Source organism: Cygnus olor, chromosome 3 (assembly GCF_009769625.2).
Source record: "Cygnus olor isolate bCygOlo1 chromosome 3, bCygOlo1.pri.v2, whole genome shotgun sequence".
NCBI classification, from domain to species: domain Eukaryota; kingdom Metazoa; phylum Chordata; class Aves; order Anseriformes; family Anatidae; genus Cygnus; species Cygnus olor.
The window spans coordinates 5,676,305-5,695,333 of NC_049171.1; the positions used below are offsets into that span (position 1 = coordinate 5,676,305).

At 36.4% G+C, this 19,029-nt stretch overlaps 1 protein-coding gene and 1 long non-coding RNA gene across 7 annotated transcripts in view; one reads left to right on the forward strand and one right to left on the reverse strand.

Moving 5' to 3' along the window:
* The window catches only part of SUPT3H (SPT3 homolog, SAGA and STAGA complex component), a 277,738-nt gene that overhangs the window by 151,627 nt on the left and 107,082 nt on the right, over positions 1–19,029 (reverse strand). The gene's annotated exons all lie outside the window — the stretch shown is intronic.
* Positions 2,852–3,644, forward strand: LOC121068755. The gene is made up of 3 exons (XR_005819074.1): positions 2,852–3,044; positions 3,377–3,495; positions 3,590–3,644. It is a non-coding gene; the product is annotated as an uncharacterized LOC121068755 (long non-coding RNA).

Below are 19,029 nucleotides of genomic sequence, written 5' to 3' on the forward strand. Positions count from 1 at the left end.
ATTCTGTGATTTAAAAATTTATTTTTTAGCTATTACATGCACTAAAAAAGTACTGTAAAATGCTTCACTTGATTTTTGGATTATCCCTGGTTCAAATTGGAAATCTGTGCTCTAAATCACAGTTATATTAGAGTTAATGCATGTTCATGCCTTCTACGGCTAACGAAGCAACACAACCTCCCAGTTATCAAAAATCAAAACCACTCCGAACCATTACAGCAGTTACTCCATGTTAGTAGAACTGTGAAAAACAGAACCTGTGAGTGAATAACAGAAATAAAAATTATTTCCCCACTAAGCACTGATCAAATATACCCACTTCTGTTGCAAGAAGACGCACATCTATTAAAATCATAGAATAATTCTTTCAAATACCTGGTTTTAACTTAGGGTTATTCAGTGTATTCTGAAGTTAAACCTAAAACTTTTTTTTTCCTGGTGGTAAAATTCTTCCACAAAATGTACACGTTATTTTCCCTTAAAAAGACAGTGCTTTAAAAATATATTTTATTTCAGAAATCAAACTATGCAACATTCTCCCTAGAGTAAGAAACTGGAAGTTCTGTGATAAAATCTTTTCTGGAAAGTCAGTGCAATTTCATATCAATGGTGTGCTCCTTTTCCTGCTTTCAAATGGATTACTTAAATGTTTTAAAATGTTATAACCCACAATAATCTGTTCCAGGCACCAACGAAAAGGAAGAAAAAAATTACAGAAGTCAAGATGTCGCCTGGAAGCACTTTATGGCAAACATTATAAAGATAACACAGAGCAGAGAAGCTCTGGTTCAATCCATTATAAATACCCCATTCTTCTTAAAATCACAAAAATGTATTTATAGTAAAGAACTCTTACAGGCTTTTTCCTCAGAAGACTTCATTTAAGTATAATTTGGCAGAAATTTTGGAACAAGAAAAGAAGAGTTTTATAAAATATTGATGTTTTACGGTCACCCTAGTCTTCATCTACTTGCTACAAAAACAAAAGCAAGGGCTCTGGAAGATGACCACATCCGTGTCTACTAATTATACTGTAGTTTTTCGGTTTGTCCAAAATGTGCACTCTAGCAGTTATACTGAGCATGAATGCTAAATCATCACTTGGATAATCAATGCTTCATTAAAAACTCAAATTATTTTCCTCAGTTTACTTTTGACTTATAATTGTTTAAAGAAGCATACGGGATTTAAAAAAAGCAAAGGGTGAAAACAAATGCAAATGATACCTGTATGCATAAATGATCAAATCTGTAGAAAACTTCTTTTATCCCAGCTCCCTCCCAGGACTAAGTGATGGGGGTGTAGGCAAAAGCAAGTCTACACTGAACCACTTTCTGCATTAAAACAGATTATTAAATGATCACTTTCAATGCAGAGAGATGATCAGAAACCAATATGATGCAGCTTTCTAAGATTTCCCAAAAGGATTTTTTTTTCTTCAATAGAAAGCATGAAACAAGATGTGAAATATCTGGACTTCAGAAAGGTTTTCTCCAAAGGAAGCTTGGGATGAAGAATAGTGCTTGAAAAGCTTCACTCAGAAATTGAATTTTCAAAAATTTGAAAAATATTTAGCTTACTTCTTTAGGAAGAAGAGAATTCACAAATAGCAAATATGTACTGGCTACATAATAAGAACATATTAAGAAATTTTCTTAAGAAAGAATTTAGAAAGAATTAAGAAACATTATAAGAACAGGAAAAACAAGGATCTAAAGTTAACATACTAGCTATGACTCAAGAGTAAAAGACAAAAAATGGGGACAAGTACCCCTCCTGTATGGCTCAACAAAATGTTACATAAAAAAAGAGTAGTTAATTGTTTCATTTTACTGATGATAGTTCAAAAGAAGTCAATGTGACAGCTTGGCATCCACTCAAAGCTGTGTTTTGTGTTGGTTTTTTTAAGATCGCATTTTCTGACCTTTTTCACTAAAAATAGACAAACAAGAGCTATGCCGTAAATTCAGGAAAAATGTGCATGACTACTGCTATTTATTCACAAGCATTTAGATTTAAGTAATTGGTAATTAGAAGAGAATTTACTATACAATTATAGTTGGATGGAATTAATATCTTCATGTGAAATTACAATTTCAATTTACTAATTTTAGGCTGCTCAAGAACAAAATCAGCAAAAGGGATTTTTTTATATATGGTCTATCCAGCATTTTACCCAGCATGTGAATTAACAAAGTAAGAAAATCAGGATGATGGATTTGTGTATTTTGCTTTCTTATCTGTATCTGCAGAACATAATGTGAAATGATATCAGGTAAAACCCTTCTTCTCTTATTTATTCAACAGATAAGCTAGACAAAATAAAGAAGCGTTCCTGAGAGTCAAAAAGTCATTCCAGTGAACACTTCCGATTCCTTACTCTCACCAGCAGACCAGTTTTAAGGTTTATAGCACATTTCTATGACTGTGGAGGGAAAAATTATTGTAGAAATTAAGAACATGTGCTGCATCCTAAGCAATACCAACAGATTGCAAGGAGTTTTTAAAAAGAGCCATGCTTCCAAAAGAAGAACTAATCTCTATAGACAGAAGTCAGGAAGTGCCATGCTTGAAGGAAAGGTATTCAGCATCCTATCCTCCCCTTTCTCTTCCTCATTACGAGCCAAGGAAGCAACTGTCGGTGTCAAGGAAAGACTGAATCCTCCCCAAGAAAAGAAAAAAAATGTGGTTTCCATTCACTGAATCACACACTACAGAGGCAAAAGTAAATGTAATTTTTGGTATCAGAATGATGCGTTAGAGGAGAGAAATTAACGTCTCCATCCATGCTGCAGTTGGATGAACATTTTTCATTTCCTTGCTTTCTCTTTTGTAGCCAGAGAAGAGAGAGCAAGAGCCTGCCGAGGACGCAGCTGCTCGCGGTGCCACGAGACGCCGAGGCATTCTGCATTGGGCTATTTTTTTTTAAAACATCATGACTGTGCTTCTATATCCAGGCACAGTCACCGCTTCTTAGAGCTCCAGCTTGGCATCACTCAACACACAAGCAATGGTGCTGGTGGCTGAGATTTGTGTGGTCTCCGGTAAGCTCTGCTTCCTCGAAAATGTGTGGCATCATACAGGGGTTATTTAGAACCTAAGTCTCTTGGGCACACTATGTAAGTTCATTGTTTATCATTTGCTGGGGAAGTCTTCTGAGGTCAAGGTAAAAAGCAGAAGGTGATATTTGATGTAAATGTTCCAAAGCACGTTATGTGGTTGCACGGTTGCAGAGGTCCCCGGAGCACTTTGCTGGTGGTCCGTGGAGATCTGGCTGGTGGAAGGTGCTGGCTCTCCCTGCTTCCAGCTGCTATATCATGTTTAATGTATTTTTAGCTTCCCTTAATATTTTCCTAATATTACTTTTCCATGTAAGCAATTAGTGTGGTTACCAGGGATGGCAACAGAAGTGATATTCAGCAGCCAGTGGGAGAAGAGGTGGTCTTTGCAGTTGTGAATGGGAGAAGATCCACAGGACAATCTCCTCATGAAGAGGTGGGTGGAGGAACCCACCCAAGAGTCACAGTCTTAACACCTCGATATTTTTCCATTCACTGGAATGAACTTTTTTTTTTTTTTTCCCTCTCAGAAATTTCTGCTGCCATGCATTATTATTGCTGAAGACAAAGGAACAAACAAACAAGTAAGTTTTTGGACTTTTGCTATGAAGTAGAAGTAGGAAGAAAAAAAAAAAACACTAACATGAAATCATATTCATTTGCCTGATTAAACTTACAAACAAGACTTTGAAGGGAGCTGTGTGAAAACAACAAATGGAATTTAAAATATCAGAAGATACCGGCCTTGATTTTTCCACGTTTATACATTTAAAAAATCTTAGCTTTATAATGCAACTGGAGATTACTAACTATAATATAAATGTCTGCAGAGTTACCTTGCTAATCTGAAAGGTAGAAAAAAATCTGAAAAACATTTGGTCAGGACCCTCCAGATGTGTGCTATTTTAACATTTATTTTTGACACAAATTGAAAAGTTTCTCTGATTCAAATGTACTTCCCAGCTAGCCTCCGCTGCCTTACTCCATATTTATTTACTTTCATCTTGACTTTGACTAATCAAAAGAGATTCATCAAATCAATTGGAGACAACTTAAAAGATATTATATGGGAAAATATTAAATGGAGAACATTTGCTGAACAAAGAAAAGTCTCTTTTTATACTTTTTATTTTCACTCTTATTTAACTATCCATGAAACTACACTGACTCCGATCTGCTTGTGAAGGTACAACTGAGAAAAGTCAGATCGTAATCATGCAAGCATGCTTTATACTGCTTATAAGGAAATCTACACTAAATATTAGAGAAGTTACAAATTAAAGTATTCAGCCTCTGAATTCTGGTACCTACTTCTAACAATGATGCTTGTGTACTAGTGACTCTCATTTAGGAAAAGAGCCCCTGGAGATGGGGATTTTATGTATTAGATGGAGTCTTTGCCTCCTTCTGAAATGCAGCAGAGTTCAGGCTCCTAACGTCTCCCTCCTCCAGATACAGTAAGAGGTGGGATTTTTGGTTGTGGGTTTGGTTTTTGATTTGTTTTGTTTTTCAGTGTGGTGTTCAGGAGTTTCTGCCTGATGCCTTGAAAACACCAAATCCCTTACTGGCTTTAGGTGTGTGTGAGACTTCAGCAGGGCAGTCTCAGTGAATCAAGTTCCACGACTTTGCATCCGAGAGCCTTCCTAGACCTCAGCTTAAGCAGGATTTAGGCAGACTAAATTTGGTCATCAATAGCTGACAGAGAAAGACACAAACCTGCACAAAGTTGAAATGGAAAAATCACTTCCATGTATAAGGGGTTTCCTCCCTTTTTTCTTTTTCTCTTTTTCTCTTTTTTTTTTTCCATAAGATTTATCATCATTTGACTGATCTTCTATCTTTTTGAGACAATGCAGCAGGTAATGCGTAAAAATTAAGCAACAAGAGTAATACAACTAAGGAGTGTTTTTTTAATTAAAAAAGAAAAGGAAAAATTAACAAACCCATTTGATCGTATAGCCTGACTGGTAGGAACTTTCTCTGGCATGTGTCTGGACAGGTACATAAAAGTAGGGAGTATAAACATGGTTTACTCTACACTAACACTTTGTCTTTTTTTTTTTCTTTCTCTCCTACCCCACAAAAGCATTATCTAAATGGTAGGTACAGCAAAAGTTTTGAAACACCAATCCATCAAGATAGAAGGAAATACAAACTGCAGGGAAAGTTGTTTTCAGTGACATACCGTGCAATCATGAGCTGCTTTGTATGTTCAGGAAATTCTCATGAGTTTTCTTAATGAAAAAAAGTCACTAAAAAAAGATTTGCTGTAAATATCTCGCGAGCCATGACAAAGTACCTTATAAAATATAACTATTCATAAACAGTCTAGCCTCTGGAATTGAAACACTGACACTTTCTATTAAAAGGTGCTTAGTCACAGTTCACTAAATATTTACAACGAATCATTTATTCTCTAATTTCATTGACTTTACTGTAGTTAGCAAAAGTCAAGAAAACTTCCTGCATGTGTGTGAATGGCTTGTGTATGTAAACCGCAGCTTGCAAAGTCAATTTTATGGAGGCAGAAAGATTTTCACATTATACAAGGAGGTCCTCCTTTTCTGTAGAAAGCTATTTGCTTAAACTTCAATTTGATGCAAGTATTCAAATGACTTGGAATCAGAAAGCATAATTGTAAATCAACATCATACCTTAGAGGAGAAAAGGGAAAATTTAAAAAAAACATAACAAAGCATAACAAAACAAAACATAGTTCCCCAAGTTCCCCAGCCCCTATTTCTATCAGTAAGTTTTGCAGACATGGCATCCTTTCTCTTTCTCTCTGTCCTTGAGCCAAGGCGATAGAAGCTCAAGCAAGGAGAGGATGAACGAAAAGTGAATTATGCAACATTGCAGACTCCATCTTATCAGAAAGCAGTGTCCAGATTTGAGATTTTGATGTTGACAGGCATTTCATCACATGAAAAGAGAAGTTTTTCTTCTGTTTTTGGAGTGGGGAGGGAATGTGGGGCTTGGGGTTTTTCTTTTAAGAATCTGATTGAGATGCTGCCCAAGAAAGGGAAGCTCAAATGGCTTTGTAGGGAAATCAGGTGCTTATAAAAATAAACAGGTCTCTGCCAAAAAGGCAGACTTTAATACCATCAGAAAACAGACTACCTCCCACACTCCTCGCTGACAATAACACTTCTACAGGCTTGTCAAAGACAGAATACTGTAAAATGCTGTGGTTTTATGATACAGAAATATCTTTCCAGTGAGGCTTACATTGAAACCACCTAATGGATATATATGAATACTTTTATCTGAACGCAGTTTCCAGATGGAGGAGTATTTTGTAGTAACTCACAAACATTTCCATGGCTTGATATTAACTTGCATGTCACTAGCAAGGTTACTGCTACCCTCTCGTCAACATTATTTCTGCCTGTTTTTCCTGTTCTGCCTCTGGTTCCCACTAGTGTTGCTTTATGCTCCCCGATGAACTTAAAGATAAAAATAGGTGTGGGTGCTCTTCAAAAAAACTGCAGTTCCTCAGACAAAGAACTTGAATCAAGACAAAGCTGAGGCTTGCCATGGACTCTGACAGGAATTGTCTCTGTCCACAGTTCCTTTACCAGGACCGATGGCAGAGCTGCCAACAACTTAACAGCAAGATCTTGTAAAATAAGAACAGATCGACCCCTAATCTACAATTACAGAAACTGAAAAAATAAAGCTGAATATTGGTGGCACTTAATAAATTTTTCCATGAGATTTTTGTCCTGGAGGAACCAGTTCAGAGGAAAGGCTCGGTGTTTATTAATTCATCTGCTTTTTCAAAAGATAAAATACGGTTTACCTCTGTCCTTAATGAAGACAACTACAATATTAAACATACCCAAAATTACGAGAATAAAATCCTCAGCTCAAAACCAAAGAAACCAATGCTTGAGGACAAGCCTTCTCCCATCAGTTTCTAACAATCCCACAAGCGAGGAGCACAGGAGGCGCCATTTCCAAACCAAGCTTTAACTGTGCTTCAGCTCGCCTTTAAATACCCAGGAGATCTTGGCTGCATGAGCCCAACTGGAAATCTTTCAGTGACCGCGGCACACGCAGACTTTCCACAAGAATCCTGGAAACAAAATGGCTCGGGAGCATGAAGACAAATAGGCCTCTTGCAAAGCCTTTCCTCTGAAGGGGAGTGCATTTCTAAAACAAAACAAAACAAACCACCACAGATTTGCGGCCTTCAGGCTTAACCTCCTCCCACTTGAGGTAACACTGATAAGACAGAAAGACAAAATCTCTCTGGAAAATCAGGGAGACCTCGAGCTGGTAAAGGCAAAAGGTTGACACGTTAATGAGAGGATGCCACTTCATAATTGCAGGAGTAATTTTTTTCAGCTCTGCTTTTTAAAGACTTACTCATACCTGACCACAAAGACTAGGCAGATGAAGAACCCACCACTGCTCCCCTCTGCCGAACAATTTCACTGACTAGTTATTTCACTTAAAAAATGCTTCATTTTCCAAATAGTATTTATCACATACGTGGGATCAAATGCTCCTAAAATAATGAAGAGATTTAGTCGATACAGTCACCAGAATCCAGGCAGCCATTCAGTTGACCAAATATAAGGTCTACATCATGGTAATATGAAGAGATCTCTAGGCTCCACAAGCTACAAGAGAAGTTAAGACTTTCACATTATATGAATTAGATGCTGAATTTAAACACCGTTTCTCTGTTTAAACAAAGACATTAACTTTCCATGTTAACGGTGGCCAAGCACCTTTTGACATTTTTTTCATAAACACCTACCGAGAGATTAGAAGAAATTATGCATAATTTGGAATCGCTGTTTCCAGAACATCCTTCTGTTCCCCAAAACTGGGCAGAAACTTAGATTAGGATACAGACTGCTCATATGAGTCCATCCACCAAGCGCCAAAAATCAAAGCCTTCTACTGTCCCTGTCATTACTTTCCACTCAAAATAAATTTCATGTCATTAGTCTGATAGCTATACTTTGAGCTACTATACCTAACAAAAAACATGTAATGTGCCAACAACTAATAGGATGTTAAAACATGAAACACTTCGAGGATATTTCAAATAACATGACCTTTGCAGTGGTAAAGATTTTTTAGCATTTGTATTTTGACAGCCATGTTAACCAACACGAATGACAAACATTGCATAATGCATGATGAATACATAAGAAGTCATACAGAAGATGTCACTGATAGTAATCTTTTCATGTACCCTAATGAAAAATAATATATTTAATATATCACAGATGTCTATAACCAGTAAAATCTTGATGGTACCTTTCATGTCTCCTACATGTTTTACATTTCAAATTGACTCTGGATGTTACTCTTAGTTACCAACACATCACCACAAGCTGCATATGCACTTAGCCTATAATGCTTTTGAAAATATAAAGCCCTTTGTTCTAAAGCACTGATAACTCATCTTGAAAAAGAATTGTGTAACAATGAGGGACCTAATATATTTTGTTATTTTCTAACAGGAGTTACTCAAATTTGAAACAACACACCCTACTTCATTCTCAGTTTTATGGAAACAATATTTTTAACATTTATTATAAAGCTGTAAGCAGGGCAAGATAAATATCTAATGTTCACTGATCTTACACATGAATTCAATTCTATATTTTGTTGTACAACAAAAGAAACAGAAGTGCTTTGCTTGGGAAAAATAGTGTTTAGGACAGATGGCTAAATGACTTCAGATGCCCTTTCACCAACTGAAAAATGACAAGACTACCTCTGGTGAGAATGATCAATGCACAACCATGATTACTGTACAATTGCATCCCTATACTCCTGTAACATTCCTATATTCCAATTAACGGAACAGCAGCAAATGTAAGGACTGGAAACCCAAAGAAAAGATTGCGATGGATTGTCATGTTGACTGTGGGGGACCCATGAAAGCTCAGTGCAGTTTTGCATGCAGTAAAAGAATGTTTAAATGAGCAGTTAAAACTTTCAAAAATAACTTCAGAAAAAAAAAATCACAGATTATGTTTGCTGTAAATAATAAGGTTGATTATGCTGTTTTTTAAGTTGGCATACTAATACTGCCCAAAATTCTTCCTGTATTTCCCTACTCTTCAAAATATTCTTCCTATATTTTTAAGTTTTCCTTCCTAAATTGCATCAGATATTCTAAATATTGACAGTATCCCTGAAGTAAGCCACTTAAGAGACAACTGATCTTCCTATTTGTAACCTAATATGGATGACTTTCTAGAACTAGAAAAACATATCATCTTTCAATATATGCCAAACCATGTTTTAAACAGTATTACAAATTTAGCATGTGCATGTATAAGGCAAGAGATATTTAAAAACAAATAACTTGCTGTGATCAATCCTAGATGTTCATTGTCTGCATACAGCTTGGAGAAATCAGAAAAGTGGTGTTAATATAGATTTGCCAACATGTTTTGAAAATAAAGAAAATGAAGAATTGCAGACATCACCATTAGACAGATTGTTAAAAAATATACTTTACTAAACTGAATACAAGGGAGGAGAAAAAAATATCTCATTAATGAACTCCTGTAGTTACTGTAGTTGTGGTTTCTGAGGCTTAACAGCAGGGAAGCATGCATGAACTCCGAATATTACAAAGAATTTTTCAACTAGGAAAATGAAATCAGGTTAGATGAGGATACAAGGGGACCGTTTAGTTCCTGTCTTGACTTGGTTTTCATCCAGTTTGTACACTCCAAAGGCCTTTAATCTCATAACTACTGTTTCATTAGCATCTCTGTAGAGATTCAGGGTGTTTAGAATATCTGCGAGGCTTTCATGTGCTAGAGTTGAAAAGCTTAATATGAGAAACCAACAAGCCCTAGCAAAGTAAGCTTTGGCACAAAATACTGTATGATTTTAACTTTATAATACATGAGCACCTTGTTCCCATGCCTGGAACTGCAAAAAAAAATTGTAAAAGAACTATCCTAACTTGTTGACCAAAGCCAAAAAGAACAGATATTCAATATGCAATGTAAATGCCTATAATCACTTCACCAGAGGAAACACGCTGACAACCCACAGGCCCGAGTTCTGGTGGATTACCAGAGAGGAACGAGCTGCATTACAAAAGCTTTACAGCAAGTAAGATTCAGGTTAGATGTTAACGCTCTTGTGGAATCTCTCTTAAAGCCTCAGTGAAGAACACACTATGCAAACATGCCCCAAAGACCACTTGTGCTTGCTTGTTCCTTACTCAGTATAGGAAGTTCCCCCTGTCCCCATCAACTTTCTCGTAAGAGATTATTCAAAAGGTTTGTTTCACTTCACAGTTTAGCTAACGTCAAGGAAAACCCACACGGGTCTGTGTCTGTTCTGCAGAATTCTTGTTGCAATGACTTTTCACAAGCTCTTCAGGTAACAACAACATGATGAAGTGTAAGACAACAGTCTGTGCTGCACTTTCAGGAAATGCAGCAGAAAACTCAGTTTGGAAAAAGAAGTTGCAAATGCAGCTTTAAAGCCCTTTGCATGCAAGCCAAAGCTACAGGCTGCAGCTCTGTCACCAAAATGCCCCTTTGCAAAGCTGGGACCTGAAAATCATTCTCAGAAGGCAATCATGCAGCCATCCTCACATCGTCTCTGATGATGAAACTTTTCAAATATCAACTTCCAGGTGCAGCAAAAAAAAATTTTCCTCCTCCTCTCATATTTCAACCCTCTTCTGATTGTTATTTAAGGGAAAAAGGGAAAAAAATAATTTTCATCAGCACCTAGTCTACAGAAATCAATTGATTTCTATGCCATACGACATGGCATACAGTGAATATGAAAATGCCACCACAAATACTTCAAAACGTTTTATGATCACTAAGGGTTTTGCATTCAGGGGTAGGACAAAGAGAAGCCATTCCAATACTCCATTTAAATTCCTTCATTTCAAAACACTTTGGTATAGGTAACCACAATTAAACTGCCATCAAATATTAAATTGCTGAAATGGAAAGAGACTTGATATCTACTACAAATTTTGCCCCATAATGTTCTATATTCTGGCAAATAATTGATTTCACTGAATCTTTCAGACAAAGCTGTTTGAAGACATTTTATATGCATATTTTATTTGCAATATAATTCTTTATTCAGTGGTAATTATATGAGACTATTGAGAAACACTACCTAATGTGTGAAACAAAATAAAAAGCATGTCAAACCACGGAAAAGTTCTTACACCTAAGGCAAATGCCCCCAAACCCTCATACCTGGACATTACAATTTCTCTTACAACCTGCCCAACAGAACTCATTTTTGGCCACTAATAGCACCGTCACAGAGCGTGAAAACTTCAAGTTGCCATGTCACAAAAGGACAAGCCACAAAGGTCATATGTCCAAAATTTATGCAAGATCATAGTGCAACTCCAGCGAGCTCCAAACCATTACCCATTTTGCATACCTGAGCTGCTTCCCCTGCCTCTGGAAGTAGCCAGCCCAAAGAAACCCACATCCTAAGCCACAGCCCAGCAGCACCTGGGCTAACTCTTCACACAGGATGACAAAGTGCTTTAAATTTACCAATGTCAGGTGGACATCCTCAAAATTTGTATAGTGCTTTTAAATAACAAAGTTACTACATCCTTCCTGACCTTTGCTGCAATGAAAGTAATGCAAAAAATTAGTGTCTCTTTTCCTTTCCCATACCATCATATTTAAAAGAGGGGACTGTTAAGGTGGGTAAAGCACGAGCTTTGCCTACTGTTCTGCAGTATAGATTTCATGAAGACAAATGCTGACTTCGTGATCTGACTTCTCAACACACTACGTGATCCTAGGACTCACTGACACCTATCTTTTACTCTGTTCATGCAACCTCACTCACACAGCTGGGGAAGAGATGGATATGAGTGTGCATGCATGTTAAGAGTGAGAGGATATTTAAAAGAGGAAATATCAATGAAATCCCCTTCCATCCTTTCATCCATCAGGGCAGTACACAATTAGAAGCTCTAAAGAAGGATTAAAAATTAGTCTTCAAAGCTTGAAAAATGACACAAAATTATCTTTTCTCATGGCATTTCTGGAAAGTTAAAAAGTTCTGCTAACAAAGTGACTTCTTTTTAAATGTTCCTTAACTTCTGAATCTACTGGGTTGCTCCTGAACAAAATACAAGAACTTCTGGTTAAAAATCACAGATATAAACACATAGCATTATACCCTCCATCAGTTTATAATGAACAGGCTAATGTGTATTAAAAAAAGTTGGCTTTTAATTGGCTTGATTGAATAAATTTTGCAAATAAAGTATATGTTACTAGCTCTTACTTCAAAGACTATAAACAGAAGTTGCCAAAAAAAAGTGTTCATGGTGGCAAATTCTGTCAGCCCTCACACATTTTACTGGAAAATATATAGTATTTTGTTAACTTTCTTGCAAAAACAAAACACAGAAAAGTGACCTTTTTGCTTTGTTACACAGTCAAAGAATCAGATTCAAAAACATACAGAAAATAAAAGAGAAGTTAAGCTTTATTTTACTGCTGATCCTTTGGGTCAGAGAGCAAATAAGAATCTAACAATAACAATCCAAATGCGTCAATGTATTTCATGTTTTCAAGTAACTTTCTTACGTGGCCTGGCTAAGTTCTTCAGTTTTATTTTTGCCTTCAGAGAAGCTATAAAAACTTTCAAGAAAAAGACTTCTGCTTGCCCAAAGTACATATTATAGATAATATCTCTCATTCCATATCCAGCTTAATTTCTAAAAATAATTGTGGGATATTTCATCTCTAAAATGGATGTTTTGAAGCATATTAATTTCAGCTTGAAATTCAGAACATAGGAACTGCAAACAAATAATTAAATAAATTTGAAGAATTGCACTCAAATAGTTCATGCTAAAAGTGTTTTAGCTAAATCCAAATAAAGATGAGCATTCTCTTTTAATAGCAACCTGTACAAGCCTGCTAGTGGGGAAATGTATAATCTGGTTAGGGATCTTTTATTTTTTTTTTTTATTTTAGCTAATTCAGTTTTCCAAACTTCCTTTCAACAAAGCTAAGTTTGCTCAGCTTCTCAATGTATGTATCTTGGAGGTCTCTTCCAACCTAGATGATTCTGTGATTCTATGATTTTGTAATTGTACTGATGTCTATATATAGTACTACACAAGCTGCATTTCCCATTTAAAAGAATGTACACCAGCCTTCACTCAGTGTCTATTAATCCTTCCTTAAATGCTTGAGTCAAAGTGAAATGGTTAATACAGACCTTTGTAAGAAAATTAACAAGAGAAGAAAAACCTGGAAATACATAGCTCTGTTTCATTGGGCCAAACTCAGAAATAAATCTCTCTGAAATAATACCTATTTCATGTTTTGAGGAATTTTGTTAGAAATAAAACAACTGGAGATTTGTTGTTGTTCACTTCTAGTCATGCTCTGTCTGCAGTTTCCCCCATCATGGCACAGAAGTGTCTCATCCATGGTTTCTTTTTGTTTTCACAGAAGTAACCTCAAAGACTCTTATTTTGAATCTAATACGTTATATGTGTATAAATGTTGAGAAATGTGCAGGATCAGATGATGAAACTGCTAAATTTTTTATTCTCAAAGGTCCAAAACAGTCTTTTTTTTGCACTTTACTTTGGGACACCCAGACTTGGATATGCAAGGCCTCCTCTTCACAGACTGTACATAAAGATGGCAACCCACAGCTGGTTTTCCAATTAGCTGGTATACCAGTTTCACATTAATCTAACCAAGGATCTCATTTTTCTGTAAGTGGGACATACAGTTCTGCTGGGGAATTTGAAAAGTGTCCTAGTTTGTGGGGAATGAGGGAATTCCACAAAGAAAGCCTAAGAAGTGGTGGTAGGGAAAGCGCACAACAGCGAACATCCTTATAATTCCCTCATACTACAGCCCATTCCTGCAGGATTTTTCCAGCCTGCACCCTCCGTTTAGGATTTCCCAGGGTGGAGCAATGCTTCAGGTAAGTACCAAGACATAGACATGAGAGACTGCAGGGTAATTTAGGCAGAGAGCTACAGCAAACTGAATGGATTTGGTTGTGGGAGTAGTAGCTAGTAGAGGCCTACACAGTCATGACAGCTTAGGGAGACTGGAGTTGTGCCATTAAAATGTCCTGAGCCTTGGGGTTACACCACAGAAGTTGAAGAAATATTCAATACTCTTTCAGACACTGTCAACGTTTGTGTCCAGTAGTTCCATCGTTTGCAGCCTAGACCTGGAGAATGATCCTTGCAGTTACTGCAGTGCTTAGCAGTTCATAGCTTCTACATGTGATTACAGCTTCTGCTGAGGAAAAAATGTTTAATTCTGACCACTATCTGCTACTTTCACATACTTTACAAAGAGAAGTGAATACAGTTCTGTGTCCTGAAAAGTAATGAAATGAAAAATTACTCCCTCCACAATCCTAACTTGGAAACAAAGTAGTTCTTCTGTGATCAAATCGCTTCCATGTAGTTTTCTAGCTAAGGACATAGATGTATTTTACACATTTGCAACTTTTTTGTCTGTTTTACAAAAAGAAGACACAAACGTGGTCATTTCTGGTAAGCAGTAAACAGCAAACAAAAACCCTGTGCTAAAAATATCACTCAAGTTGCCTGAATGATTATAATATTTTGAGTTAGTTTGGGTACCTAAACAGTAATCAGAAAATCTAATTAAGAGGCTACATGTCTTCAAAAAGAAAATAAATCTAAAGAATAATTTAACCTGGAAAAAGTAATTATGATATTATAAACTCATTGAATTGCAGTGAAAGCATGAAGATTAGTAACACAAGCCTTCCTCTCATTTCTAAAACCTTCTCTCAGGCCAGCCACATCCTGGATCTAGATTGTACAACATAACCATACAAGTGACTTATTTCAACATCCTTTTACGCTTGCTTTTTTTTTTCTTTTTCTTTTTAATATAATCTACTAGCTTCTTCACTTGTCTTTTTGGACAAACTGCAGAAGAATAAACTTCAGGAAAACTTACAGTACATTGACACTCGCCGCACCCTTAAACTGCCCAGGAAGAAAGTCCTCACAACCCAATGCCAGACAACTCATGCATTGTGAATTTACATATTAATACACTTGCTTTTGAACCTTTTGCACACATAAACATAAAGGGTATAAAGCATCCCCCCACTTCCCAAACAATTCTCTGTGATGGGCCAGAATTTCTACTTCATTTTTACAATCTAAAAACTCCATAAGATCTTGCTTATTCATACGTGAATGCAACTGAAGAGCAAAAGAAATCTTAATTGCAGTCTTTTTTGCCCAAACTGACAGTCAACAGGAGTCTGAGATGGATTAATCTTGCATCTGCCATGTCTAAATATATGCATCTGCACATCTTGATAGCTTTATGACAACAACACAACATTCACAGTCTCCTTCTACCTTATGTTTGGGAACACAAAGGAAAGCATAATTAAATAAATACATTTCAATACTTCCTACATATTACATTTGAAACCTAAACCATTACACAGCCCTGTGGAATCAAACCTCAGGTTTGAAAAAGACAGATATACACGTATATATAAAGGCAAGAACAACGAAGCCAGCTACCTAGGCCCGCCCCCTTCCTTTTGTGTGAAGTTCAGAATTGAGCTTGAATCCATAAGTAAAATTCACAGTGCAGATCCAACTTTTACAGGCAGGTTAGTTTGCATCGTCTGACTCTTCTATTACCATCTATAACCTTTAAACACCCTACATCTGTAAGATTAAAAAAACAAACAACAACACCCAGTTAAGGAATTTTCATAACAGATTTAACACCTAATTTTAATTAACTGATCCATTATTTTATTTTTTCTTAAAATCCATTTTTTTCCCTTGAAGTCCTTATTTTTTCCTCAATATTAATAAAGAAAAATAGCTAATACTCATTGTAATCGCCTCAGTGCTAAGCTTTGTTTCTCCTACCAGGAACAACCTGGCTAGCATGAAGTCCGTTCTTAGTATACTTACTATTTATTTATTTTATATTTGTAGCATAGACCAAATGTTCTAAAGCAAGGAATAAAACCAGGGGGAAAAAGGCAGCAAACTCACGTATCCAAGCATGCAATTTCAATTTACTCCAAAATGAGATTTCTATAAACAAAAGTCTTGATGTAAAACATTTCTACAAAAATGGATGAGAACAACACCGGTGATTTTTGCAGAGTGTAGCAGAACTGGAAACTAAAAATATTATTTTAGGTGGTGAAAACAAAACTTTTTGCATATGTAAGTGAATTATGGTGGGTTTTCCTGTTGCCTGTAATTTAGCTTCAGTAATGAACAGTTTTTTGGGTCCTTTTGTGTGTGTGTGCTGTTGCTTTTCCTGGGGAAGGGGAGATTCTGGCCTCTCTTAGAAGTTGAGTGAGAGGAACAGAATCTGAAAAAGATAAAAACAGCTACTGATAAAATAAGTAATTTGGTTTCAACACAAAAGCTATGGAAACGCTGTTTTAGAAAACCAAGGGCAGATGTGTTTTAATGATAAATCCTAATCTTCCGTTTCATAATTTAGCTTCCACAAACTTCCAAAGTTCAAAGTATACTGTATGTAACTTTATAACTAAATCAGCTTCTGACTGCCTCCTACAATTTCTGAATGATGCTACAAATTCATATTTTTAAATCCTATGTTTGGTACTATAAAGAAAATTTATTTTCAAAACAAAAATCACAAGTCTTGGCAACTATTACATTTTACTAGAAAAGTTATGTAGTTAAAATCATTTTTCTCACCTTTTTTTTTTCCCTGCGAAGAGTAGGAAACAGCAATGACTGGATTTCAATCATGTTTCACAAATTAGGAAATTGCTTATTACAGGTAAGCAATCATTATCTGTAGCAAAGTATGGGAAAAGTACTGTGAAAGTAAGTGAAATTACTTTTCCAAGATCACTTAATAATAAGGAAAACATGTTTAATTGCAAGTAATAGCCATTTTCCAAAACATGTTTCCTTAGCAAAACATACAGCATGCGCAAGACAGACAAGATTTTTAACGGTTTATTTACACCTAATTCCAGTAAAGTATCCAGTAAGAGGAGTAGGAGTTATATTTTAAGCAAAAACGGGGACTGGCCCTAAAGAAACATCTCAGACGGAGACAGTTTCAAGGGAGCCATCCAGAAATTTGGATCCACAGCAAATACAGGATTGTGACTGATTCAGAGTTCCCAATGGAAAACTTACCAAGGGGACAGAATAACTCACACCTCTGTTTCAAGAGATATCTTGGCTCAGTAGGTATTTGCAATAAAACCGCACACATTTTACTATTTACAAGACAGACACCGGCAGAGTGACACAGGGGGATTCACCCTTTTCAATACAGTCTCGTCTTGTAAAGTCCTCACCTGCAAAGTTCCTACCGGTGCTTAATGAAGAATTATCACAGATTCATAGGATCAAAGTGAGAGGTTATACAAGACTTGAAAGATTTGAGCACCCTTGGCTCAAAGTTTACATAGGAAGAGCAATAAAAAGGTTGTCTGAAAGTCAGAATTCAATTTCCCTTTCTGAGGAAAACACTGTTTTACTGTATGCAGAAAGCCATTAAGGCTCTATAAAACAATCAATAATCGATGTGCTTTCTGTAAACAGAGGAAACAAAAATAAATCATAATGGTCAGCAACGATGTTCAGGAGGTATATCAAAGGTCTGATTTACTATAAAGATGTCATTTTGGTGTACCTCAAAAACACTCTGTTTTCCTCTCTAATAAAGATATGTCTTTTTTTTTTTTCTTTTAAGATAATTCCAGTAATTGCCTCACTTTTAAATCCATCATACCTCTCCACTTTTCATCTCACAGTATATCAAGTTTTGCCCAAATTTATTTAAGATTTTTGGTTTAAGTGACACTTTCTTGTCTAAGCAAACTGTTCCATATAGAACTGTGTCAAGATCCAAAGCAAACCTACACATAAAAAGACGTGGTGCTGCTTGTACCTTCAATGGTACAGTAGTTTGAAAATAAATTTGTGTATCCCCAGAAGTGGCAATGCCTTTCCATTAAAGCTTACCTGAGCAGCAAATTCTTACAAAGCTTCGACTGTTAACTGCCCATAGTTTAGAGCTAATCTCCCTTTGCTTCCTCTGGGCTGATGTACTTTGAAGTGACACTATTCAGGCTGCTGATTTCGGTGCAGTGAAATGAGTATTTCCCTGGATTATCTCAGAAGTCATTGCGAGACTTCCAAAAATCAAATTCAGATTTAGAAGGGCATCTTCCTAAATTCTCACAACTACCAAGCTGTAGTAAAGGGTTCCAGGAAAGTAGAGACGTAATCAGAAAAAATCAGATCTGCTTGAGAGTACTCATCCTGATCGAATATCCCATACTCTTCAAAATAAAGCATTTCCCAGCTTGTTTTCCCATGATCATCCTTATTGATTTTTGACAATTACAAGGGCAACAATGACTTTGTTATAGGTCTTATGCATCAGCATTTGTTCCTTAAATTTGCCACAGGTATTTCAGATCCATTTCTGTATCTGCAACACATAATTCCTCTAAGAGCAAAATTCATACAGAGCAGTGAAAGTAGCACAAACTGAAACAGTGGCAGGGTAGGAAGCAAAGCTATGGTCTTAGGGGAGGGTCATAAAGAAAGTGCTATTGAGCTGTTACAGGCACGCAACCACAGCCAGAGCAGCTCATGAGACTCGCCTCTATAAATTGCTGACTACCCTAAAGAGCCAGTGAGACTCTGAAGTTCAGAGACTGAGATTTGGAGAATTTTTCATAACCATTTATGATAACACCTGATTGCTAGAAATTTATAGTGTAGATGCACATCAGTGAAGGCAGCAGAAGGCATCATCCTACAGCTAGGAAGAATGAAAAATGTCAGAGCCTCAAAATCTTTGGAGTAAGAAAGGGAGGAAATAGGGAGGAAAATGTCATGTTCCTGTGCCTGATCCCAGACAGATAACAAACCCAGAATGCTTCTTCAATGAGATCTTTATTCTCAGCTCAT